Genomic DNA, 11,174 nt, shown 5'->3' with positions numbered 1-11,174 from the left:
CAATTTTGAATCTTAATTTCTAAATATATGTAAACCTTAATGTGAATCCAGATCCAAACTTGAATCTGAACCCTAGCTTTCATTATATGCAATACTATCTGTCACCAACACTTCAGATGAAGGCTAGTTCCCATAGCTCCTATGCACAAATCCTAATTCTAACCTTAGCACCGGCTGCCTACTAGACTGATGTTAAGGCACTTACACAAACTCACAAGTCATGCACTTATTTATGCAGGCCTAGGAAAAACTAACAGCCAATCACTGTACCATTTTCTTACCGTAACCCAAATGCTTAAACACAAACAAACTATTGACTGCTAACCGAATTCTAGCATTATCTCTGCTTTTTGCCTCTGCTGTCTGAAAACGCAAAATAAAGCTCAAATCAACTGTCAGCCTACCTCTATAGGAGATGCAGGACTCGGCACGCAACTCTGTAGTCCTTATGCCAGAATTAGCTACAGGCTGGTAAGGCTGTCCAAATGGATTAAGGAACTGAAATTCAGCTGATAGCAAGGCTCAGGCCTGACATTTACAGGCCAGGCAAAATTCAACAATAAAATTGGCCTCTTAAGAGCACAGCACCCTTGAGTAGACTAGCCTGCTGTGTAAAGGAAACATCTGGCTGGACAATACACTGATGTTTCTAAGATGGTATTACTTGAAAGGCTGCTTCCTTGGAGAAGGCATATCATGCACCTTGTTACTCCCTGTTGCTTCTGTTACCAGGGAAGAATCTTACATCAGCTGTCAAGATGCCAGTAACAAGTGACCTAGTGGACATCTCAATTTATAATCTTTGCACCAGACAACCGCTAGTTTGGCAGTGAAGAATATAAAGAAGCTTTTACCCACCCCCCTCCAAAAGCCATAGCCACAGTAAAGTAAGATTGCTGGTTAATAGTGTATTCTATAACAAAGCTAAAAAACAGATTAAAAAAAAGTAACAATAATACACAATTCAAATTATGATTGGGTTTTAGGTTGGACTTTCATATATTTAAGCCTATTATTTTTCTCATAATTAATTCAGCTTTGTATCTTATTCCCCAAAGTACCTGCATGCACTCTGGTCTTTAATACCTTGAATAATGCCATTTTTTCACCAAGACTATTTGGTGACTCTAGCAATATGCAGATGATCAAGTGTTTATGCCAAGCTAAGACACATACCCCATACATATCTTGCAAGTTATTGTTAGTTTTATATATATATATATTAGAAAACAAACCAAAAACTTTCTGAAAGTATTCTAATACACATTTTAAAACACAGCATCTGCATCTACAGCATCAGCAATGATAAACTGTGTGCATCTTGTGTATAGGTATATAACGTGAAGTGAAATTAACTGTAACAGGATTTCGGTGCCTGTGTTTCTCTTTTTCAACAAATATAATTGTACATTGTTTAAGATACAGTTTTTGGAGGGGATTCAGCAATATCTGCCAAAGACAGCCCTAGTCTGAACTCCTAGAGTTACATACATTAAAAATTTGGAGAACTCGCATGCATTTCATGCCCAACCTTTTGCTAACAAAGTAAACCAAAATACCAAAATGAAAATGTCTGTTTTTGCAATAAACAGACTCAGATCTACACACAAACCTCAAGTTTCGACCTTTAAGTCCTCTAATTTTGATGCTTAAATTCTATCACCTATCCAAGTAATTTTTCGAGTATACATTAATCACATGCCTTTACAATTACTTCTTGTGTCAAATTCTATTATTTCGGCATGCGCACTTGAAAGAGCATCACATGAAGTGTTTCTTCCCTGCAGAAGTCCTATGTAATGTAACACATCACAGACACAATTGTGTATTTTGTCTGTTTTGTAATTTATTTTATTGCATTATTCCTTTTCTGATGTATACTGTAATTTTTAGGGTATAAGAACACTTAATCAGGTAAAGTACAGAAATGTCAGCACATTCCTTCCATAGTCAAATAGTAGTGTCAAAATTACTCTATGGAAATGCACTAAACCAGGTGTGAAAACTACATACCCTGACAACAGTATCTATGTACCATCGTACATACCATGTACATTGACGACCACACTGATGCACACTAGGCCATTCCACTAATGACTCTTGTGAAAGAGTCATCTCGGCCACTTACAGTTAATAAAAAAAGGCAAATGAGGGAACTCTTATAGTAAGACATAATCAACTGAAAACTAACCAAATGCAGTGGAAAAAAAGGACTGCAGGTATCACCCTTGAGTCTAAGTTCTTCTCCAACTTTTTAAAGAATTCATCCTTCATACAGAAGTATCTAAGGAAATTGATAGAGTTCTATGGACAACTAAACAGTCGATTTTACAGCAATGCTATGGCATGCCGTAGCCCATAAGAAATGCTGGAGGGTGGCAGAGGTTTGCTGACCAACAAGTACAGTGCTGGATCCTGCAAGATTCTAACTGCCACCCTCCACTGATATTAGAATAAATGAGGCTGCCAAGTATTTGTGTTTATGAGCCTGGTGTGACATCAGGGTCAGGGGCTTCTTTGGTTCTCACTGGAATTACAGAGCATGACGAGTTAGAACATAAATGCTCTAGAGTTTCATATTTTACTACAACAGACTTTCACACACTTTGTACTTTGCACCACAGGTACCCAGCTCAGGTCAGCGATTTTTTCTCAGTGGTCTCTATTTTTTTCAAGTTTGCAGATCAGTTTTCTCTTTTGTACCAACCTGGGGAAGAGCAAGGGCTCAATCTAGCTTTTCTGGTTAATGCAAGCCTTTGAAGCAGGCTTTCCATCGTAAAGCTTATGTGATAGTATTTCCTCAGTTATACGAAGCTCTAAAATGTAAAATTGTATTAGTCAGCTACCAAACTGAAAAGAGAAATCCTACTATAAACAACAGCTTGTTTTATACTCTTAATGACATACTGCCCATAATCTCTTCATACGGGATTAAGGAAGGATTAAAGCAGGGGACAAACAGAGGACAAAATACAATAGCTTGAAAGAATCTAGTAATTTGTGTAAATTTAGAGAATCTGAACAAGTAATAAATAATTTAAGCAAATTTTCACTTTTACTATATTACCAGTGTTTTATTTTAAGCACTAGCAACAACTTTAAATTATTTTGTCTGAATTACATTTCAAAATGTAATGAATAACAGCAAATATCTGCATTTCTGCTGTACAAGTATTACGACTACCAAAAGTTTCACATTTGCATGCTAAACAGCCTACTCTCAAATTAAAATACAAACTACAATATATAACCCAATAAAGACCTTCCACACAGATAAGCAAAACACGTACAACCCAATTTCACCAACCTGTTTACAGTAACCGTTGAAATCCCCAAAACCGTTCAGAGCATGGTACCACTCTCAGTGATCAAAACTGGCAGTATTGCACAGTACAGAATGTATGCCAATGCAAATTTTAAAAATAAAAAAAAAGCCAAACAACCACAAACCAACAAATGAATTGTTGCTACAAGAACCTTCTTTGTAGTGACTGTGTATTATTACTGAAGCTGACAGTAATCAGATCCCATGGCAGGTGGATCCAGTTCTTGGGATTAACTACAAATCCATTACTCTAATCAAAGACCAGTGGTTATTTAGAAGCACAACTGCTCAGCTGCAAGCAAGAAGTTAATAACATTGACAATAAATATTTTTACTTTCAAATATACTGCCTTAATATATTTTTTTAAAAAGTATCTTCAAGAGTCGAATATGTTGTTTCACTTCTTTGTATTGGGCATATAAAAAAGCAGGAAATCCAGTTTGCTGGAAATATTTTCCCTTGTTTTGTTGGAAAGTAGCTTTGGTTTCAAGCCAAAACGATCCACACTGATTTTTTCAGGATGTTTCAACAGTGACCTGCCTGGATGCTGCTGCCCTGTGCCGACAAGGTTACCTCTTCCCATTCCCGCAAAACCTCTTCCCGCAATGCAATGAGCAGTAGGTACAGCAAGTTTCAGGAGAGTAATGGTTTCAGTGAGACCTGCTGCTGAACTTTCAAGTCTCCAGCTTTAGGCAGTGTCCAAAAGGAACAGAAACTACTCATCTTTCAACATCTCCGCACCACTACAAGTTTCAATAAATACCCATTTCCCTGCCAGTTTTAGTTTCACCTGGTGACAGTGATCTCCCAAGAGCGCACAGTCATCTTCCTTAATATATGCTCACAGTCCAAAGGCTGGCACAACTCTCTCCTCGCTTACTCAGGCCATGAAACTCAAGACTGCCTGGCCTGGAAGTCTCACCCTGGTTCTCATAAATAAAAATTCACCTCCTCTCATTAACCCTGAATATGTTAGGCTGTCAAGGCCCATACCTGCCTCACTGGAGCAGGAGCAGGCAGGATCCCCATCTCCACAGCCGAACAGAGCCCACTTCTGCCGAGCGGGCAGCTCCTCATACGCGCGAGGAAAGGCCACCAGTGACCCGGCCCACCTCAAATCAGCCTACAGGCTAAGAGAAGCCGTCCCGTTCAGGGACAGACGACAGACCCCAACCTGCTCCCCCCTACACCGGCGATTCCTTCATCCCGGTGGGACCCTGGAGCCGCCCCCGCCCCAAACGGCCCAGCCCCGGACAGGCGGGGACAGGCTCAGGACGCCCACCACCACCCCCGCTGGGGACGCAGCCCCCTCCCCGCCTCCACCGAGCGCGGCCCGCCGCCCACTCACTGCGGCGCTGCGGGCGGTGCCGGCCGGCCGCCCGCCACCAAGCCCCCGGCCCGCCCAACAGCCGCCCAACCGCCGGCAACCGCCGCCGGGCCGCTCTGCCTCGTCGCCGGGGCGACGGCGCGGGGAAGGTGCCGGCCCCGGCCCCGCCCCTCGCGCCCCGGTCACGCGGCGCAGCCGGCGAGCGCGCGGGCGGAGCGGTGCGGGACGGGGAGGTGGAGGAGAAAATGGCGGGAGGTGGGTGAGGAGAGGACCGGGGCTGGGGGAGAGGCCAAAAGTCAAGTCAGGCGGCGAGCGGTGCGGGACAGGGTCTGTGCCTGGCGAGCAGAGCCGTGTCCCCTGTTTCCGGAAGGTGGCAGCACAGCGCACGAGGTGGCCGTGAGGGTGTCCCTGCCGCTGTTAGCGGTTAATGGTAATGGTGTGTTAAAGGCGGCAGTGGGGCCGCTGCCTGCGGGGGGTTCGCACGGGGGTGCCTGGCTGTGAGATTCATCGCTGCAGTGAAGTCTGCCAGCGTTTTTCTTTTACTATTTATTGCAAACAATTTATTAAAATGCAAATTGATAATACTGTTCCGGGGGGGGGGGGCGGAATTTGAATACTGTATGTATTCTAAAATACATATCTATTATAAAAGTAAACGTGAAGTGTTCTTCCCGGTCCTTTGTAACCTGCATTTTTCCAGTGTGAACAGACAGCATGGCGTAATAAAAATTAAATATTTAGTGTTGGAGTCAGGGAGTAATTTTGACAGTGAAGTCCTGTTTTAAGCTTTAATTCTCAACGTTAGTTTGAACTTAATATTTTTTTATGTGTTTGAGAGCAAGGGGCAAGAAAAGGAGGAGATCTTTTCGGCACAGTAACTACCGGTGGCACTATGGAAGGAAAGGCTGAAAATTGTTTAGAAATTCAGATTCATATCAGCTTCACCAAGCTGGCAGCTCAGGCTTGCTGAGCAGAAGCAGAAAGCTGTCTTAATTATACCTTTCTTTGCCCCCCCTTTGTTCCTCATTAACTGGTGTGGTAGCTTTGTGGTGGTTTAAGCACTGCTGACAGATTAATTGCTTCTGCCTCAAGTCAACTGTGTGGAACGGGGGGCTATGGGAATCGGTTTTCTGGAATCCAAAGGATTCGACTGCTCACGCATAGTTTGCTGAAAGGAAAGTTAAGGAAAACAACATTATATTTTCTGAAACAGAATATGCCCGTTTCCTTTATTGAAATGAAAACAGCAGAGGCACCTCCCAGGTAAAGCAAAGTTCAAGGGTGAGACTTGGACCTGAGAAGGGAGAAGGTACCGTCGCCCACACAGGCAGAATTCAGGCGGAGATTCAACAGGAGTTGATCAACTCCCCCTCTTTTCAGTTTAGCTTTGTCCCATGGTGGCCCTTCCTTCCCTGTGGCGGGCTCCTTCCTCCTCCTCTGGTGGTGCCACCCAATTTCCACAGACATGCCTCCATCTACCTTCCCCTGCAGGGGGTGGTGGGGCTAATGGGAGGCTTCCTGGGACCTTGCTAGGCTTGTGTGCTTACGTGGCCTGTCAGACTGGTTTGTGAAACTGTAATCCCTTCTCCAAGGAGATTAGACCCTGGAAGGGAAGGAAGCTACAGCTGCTTTAATGCTCTTATTAGGGAAGTCCTCTAGAACCATGTTCTTGGTTGCTTCTGGGGCATTTCTAGTCTAATTACAGTAACTTACCAAGATGCTGGTGCTGACAAGGGGTCTGATACTTAAATAATTTCAATCTCAGTTTTGCAGAGGTGCAGCACAAGTCTAAATCCTGTCACTGGGCAACCTTGTGTCTCTCAATTATTGGTACCTGCCATAACGCTCCTGGACATCTCACACACGTGAAGGCAGAAAGGCTGTAGGCAGAACTTGCTGGTGCTTAAGTTGAACTGGAACATGGTGCTGAGTGGCAGGACCAGCACTGCCACCCAGTCACTTCACACTTCATTTTGTCGTAAAGACTGGAGAGAGGTGCTGCCCTGTGCTCTTGCTGTGATCCGGGGAAACCAAAGGAAGGGCAACAGGCTGGAATAGAGAGGCCTAGGAGCTGCCGGGATGTTTTGTGAGCCTTGTTGAAAAGGCCTCCAAGAATATCCTCACGCACCTGCTTCCCTACTCCTTTTACGCAACACCACAAGCAGACCTGCTGCTGATTTTCTGTTGAAAGAGCCCTCTTTGGTTGTGGTCCTTAAAGGTGTCGATGCTTTGCTCAAACGCCAGCCTAAGTACCCAAAACCACCTTCTCCCAAACACCATTACGAGTCCCAGGATGCGTGTTGAAGATAATGGGGGAATGTGTAAAATGCGTTTGGTTTCTGTTTGTTTGAATGACTTCGAGCCAAATGAGCGATGCTTCTGTGTGATTACTTATTCACACCTGCACCATCCCACTGATCTTATTGTTGCATACGGACTCTTGCGAGCCCACGGAGGTGTCATGTTGAAATGCACTCCCTGCTTTGCACAACCCCAATTGCAGCACTACATAAGCGGTCACAGGTTCACCCTCCCTTTGCTTGTGAGTGACAGGCAGATACTTACTTTATGCAGCTAGAACGCCAAAGGTGATTCTCCAGACATGGGTCACCACTGTACACCGGTGTCATTACTTCTCAGGCAGAGGGGTTTTAACCTGCCCAGACTAACTTTTCACTCTGTGTGTTGGGAGGAACTGCTCCAACGTTAAATGTCCCAGTTCTCCCCTTTTTATCTGTCTGTGGCTGCTACTGATAATGGTGGGAATGCCATGAATTTTCCTCAAGTCATCTCTAGAACCGCATTGTGCATCCTGCTCAATGGTGTCTCTCAAGAAACATGATCAACTTTGGGAATGGGAGTAGCTTGGTTGTATTAGATAGCTTCCCCCAAAAAGACACAGCGAAAACCCCTAGAAATCCAGAAAAAATTCCCAGGAAACCCCCAGGGGAAGAAAGACAACCCAACAACAAACCAGTGTCAGAAATGATATTCTGCTCTATTGCATTGTCAGAGTCTATAGAGTAGCTCTGGTTTCCACCTGTAGAGCTTAGAGGAAAGCTTGCCTCTACCTTTAAGGCTGATATTCTGTACCCCAAAATGAGGAGATCACCTACTTCAAGCTCAGTCAGCCCCGAACAGCCAAGTTTCTGCACACCTCATTTCTAGCGTTTAGCGTATTTGAAAAGCCCAGAGGTAACCTGCTTTCGGAAGAGGAACAAAGGCTAAACCAATTGCTGACTCTCAGCGGAGGTCTTTGGCGGGACTGGGTGGACACATGTGGCCGTGGAGCAGGACAGCATGCCTGGTTCTGTCCTCCCAGCAGGAGGAGATGGGACCACGAAAAGATGCCCCACATGTAGTTGCACCCATCAGATGTGTGGCATATGGCTGCGTTCAGTGGGTACGCAGTTGAAAAACATTGTCAAGCAGCCTCTTGTCTCTGGGAGGCATCCATTCAACACTTGGGCTTTTAAACTTTGCCATTAAAAGGCTGCATTTTTGGTACAAAGGGCAGCCTCAGCGTGGGGACAGATGGCACTTTACCTCAGTAGGGCCCTTGTAGTCCATATGAAGCTGGAGCCACAGGTGGCCGAGGTTTGAAAGTGCCTTTTCCCCCCCTCCCTCGGTGGCTTTGCCATAACAACTGGAATTTGTTAGATGAAGACGTCTGCCGCCGTACAGGATGCGGGCTTGGCGAGGGGCTCCTCTCATGTGCTCAAGGCAGGACCAAGAGGCTGCGCTTGAAGGGGATGATTAATGGAGGAGAAGCTGCTTACTCAGGGACTGAAGGGAGCGCGTCTTTCTTCAGGATTGCTGCTTGGCTTGAGAAACACGCTTTTAAAGTCAATTCTGCAGCTATATAAACCAACAAGGAGGCATTCAATTTCAGCTTTTTTTTTTTTTTTTTTTTTTTTACAGAAGCTCGCATTGCCTTTACATTTATGTATTTTGGAGAGAAAACTATGCACAGCACTAGACTTTATCCATCTGATCTTTTATCTGAAAAGGGTAACGTACGGGTATCTTAGGCATGAAAGGCAGAAAAGTGAAGAAAGACTGCAATAACCTTTAGAGTAGTTTTATTTGTTCTAGTGCAGATGATGCAGCAAGGTAATCGCTACCATAGTTTTTTTACTGTGCTTAAACAGCTATCATGTTTATCAGAAATAAGTCCACATTCAAAAAGTAGCATTTTAACACAATTAGCTGCATTTTCTTAACCGATGTACAAAGTTCTGCTTAAAAAGCTGTGTTTAAGAACATAGCTTAATGATTTAAGCATACAGCTACAATGACAAATTTTATACCAGTAATATCAACAGCACAAAACCCACACAGCTTGTCTTAATGTTTTGGTACACTTGAAGCTTGTGTTGTGGTTGTCTTAACTCCTCTAAAATCAATATAAAACAGAGCAACTTACAGTTTTAAGATTTTCTTTGACTTTCACACCTGCTGTGAATCTTTCCAGATTTGTTTTAGTCATTTTGTTTGGCCTTATTCCCATCCAACATATTTTGTTTAAACCTAGAAACCTGTAAATCTTAATTTTTGTTCTACATACCAAATGCCTCAATATGATTTGGAGTACAGATAAGAAATCCCAGTTCTGTAAATGGGCATAGTGTTATATATTCCTAAGCTCTAGAACTTTGCATTAGTCTCTCTGGGTGGTAACTTGGGGGGGGTGTTTGGTTGTTTGTTTTTTTTTTTTTTTGTTTGTTTGTTTGTTTTTTAAAGATTAGTATATGGGCTAATTATCAAACTGATGTTGCTCACCTGAATCTGTTCTTGTCAGTAATTTAAAACACCTGATAGAAGAATCACCATGAGAGTTTAACATGAGCCAAGTGACTTGTACAGCAAATACCCTAAAAGGCAAGGTAAGTTTGCTGCAGATTAATTAATTTAGTCTTTTTGTAAATTCCAACTTCACGTGGCTTGAATTTTTAAAATGCTGGACAATTCACTATTGAAACAGGATGCTCTTAGCTAAATTCCTGTGTGGCCCAATTTCACTTATCAGACTGTGCACATTGTTTTCATAAAAATACAAAAAGAAAGAAATTATTTTTAAAAATTGGGTATTTGTACACCATGCTTTGCAAGTAAGATTTGTTTAGCGGTTTGATGACAGCATCATAAGGTTCTGTGTGTCGAAGCCAACTAGCCAGCTGCTTATGTTAAGTTTACATGGTGCTTTATTTTTAACCATGATTTCATGTTTATGGAAAGGGTACAGTAGCATGCTGTTACTCAAAACATAGAAAAAAAATATACATAAAACAGATTTTTCAAAAATATTTGAGTGTCCAAGAAGTTAAGGATCCTTGATAACTTCATAATAATAATGATAATAAATTCTGTCACCCTGACCAATCCCCTGTGTCTACAGAGCTCCCTTGCTTGGCACGCACAGTTTGCATACGGGTTCCATTCTCCACTACAAGGCAGCTTTCAAAACACCTAAGTTTTAAACTTAGCAGTACTTATCCATTTCTTCTTCTTTCTGGCCTACTAGAGAATTCAATTAGCTAAGAATTTGGAGATGGAAGTCCTTAAGTTTCCTTTATTTAGCTCAGAGAGCCTAGAAATTTTGTTTTCTGACCTCTCTGTTGGTTGCTTCATTTCCAGGAGAACAGTACTGTCACGGGGAATTATGATTGCAGAGAGAAAAATGGCTAGGAGAAGCCCCTTGGAGGAAGGAGAAAGATCTAATGGAGATGCAGTGCAGAAAGGTAAGCCGGGGAGGTGTGTTCAACGCTGATCTGTACTGCTAAGCAGCCAGCACATTGCATTTTTAGACAGGATGGAGTTGTTGTGGATAAAGTGAATTTCTGCAGCAACACCTGCGCAGCGTTGGTCTGACCAGCTTGACAGACCCCTTTAGACAAAAAGCAATTTCACTGCAAATGGTTTTCATGACCATATATATGTAACCCTGACACCCATGCGATGCCGGGTGTGCTTGGTGGGGGTCACCTGAGCCTTCTTGCCTCCAAAGCCGTGTTGCAGGGGGTCGGTTCCCAGTGGCGGTGGGGCTATGCCTGGGCTTTCCTTTTTGCACAGAGAGGCCGGGCAGTCAGTGTTCTTGATGCAGGGGATCAAAAAGCAACATGAAGTCAGTGCATAGGTTCTTCATTTCTCATTTCTATGAAACCTAGCTGGTCTTTCCATTCATCAAATGGATCACAGCAGGTGAATGGACCATTCAGGTGAATTACTCAGCAAATTGTCTTGTTTTCATTTCTTTTATTTGCTCGCATTTTCTGTTATTTCTTTTAGTTGACTCTAATCTATAGCCACCTTCCTTCATATTTTTTTTCCCCGTTACTTGGTAAGCTTTTTCTTTATTAGAGATGGAGCATTTTCTGTCAAAGCTGGAGGCGTCTGGCAGGAGTTGTAGCTACAAGCAGATTGCATTCCCCATCAGAGGCAGCTGTTGACTTCCAGAGGTGCCAAGCCCACACACTGCCTTTCCCCAGGCATGTTTGGGGCTCAGGTCCTCGTGCCATTTT

General features: G+C 43.4%; 1 long non-coding RNA gene across 1 annotated transcript; it reads left to right on the top strand.

Annotated features, from left to right (window-relative positions):
- The first annotated feature begins 5,042 nt into the window (after positions 1-5,042).
- LOC309686843 lies at positions 5,043-9,466 on the top strand. Its single transcript, XR_014270586.1, has 3 exons — positions 5,043-5,083; positions 8,575-8,664; positions 9,455-9,466. It is a non-coding gene; the product is annotated as an uncharacterized lncRNA (long non-coding RNA).
- Positions 9,467-11,174: the final 1,708 nt, after the last annotated feature.

This window comes from Vanellus vanellus (assembly GCF_965231255.1).
Source record: "Vanellus vanellus genome assembly, chromosome: 2".
NCBI lineage: Eukaryota > Metazoa > Chordata > Aves > Charadriiformes > Charadriidae > Vanellus > Vanellus vanellus.
The sequence above is the reverse complement of the archived record's forward strand: the minus strand, read 5'-3'. Positions and strand labels throughout refer to the sequence as shown.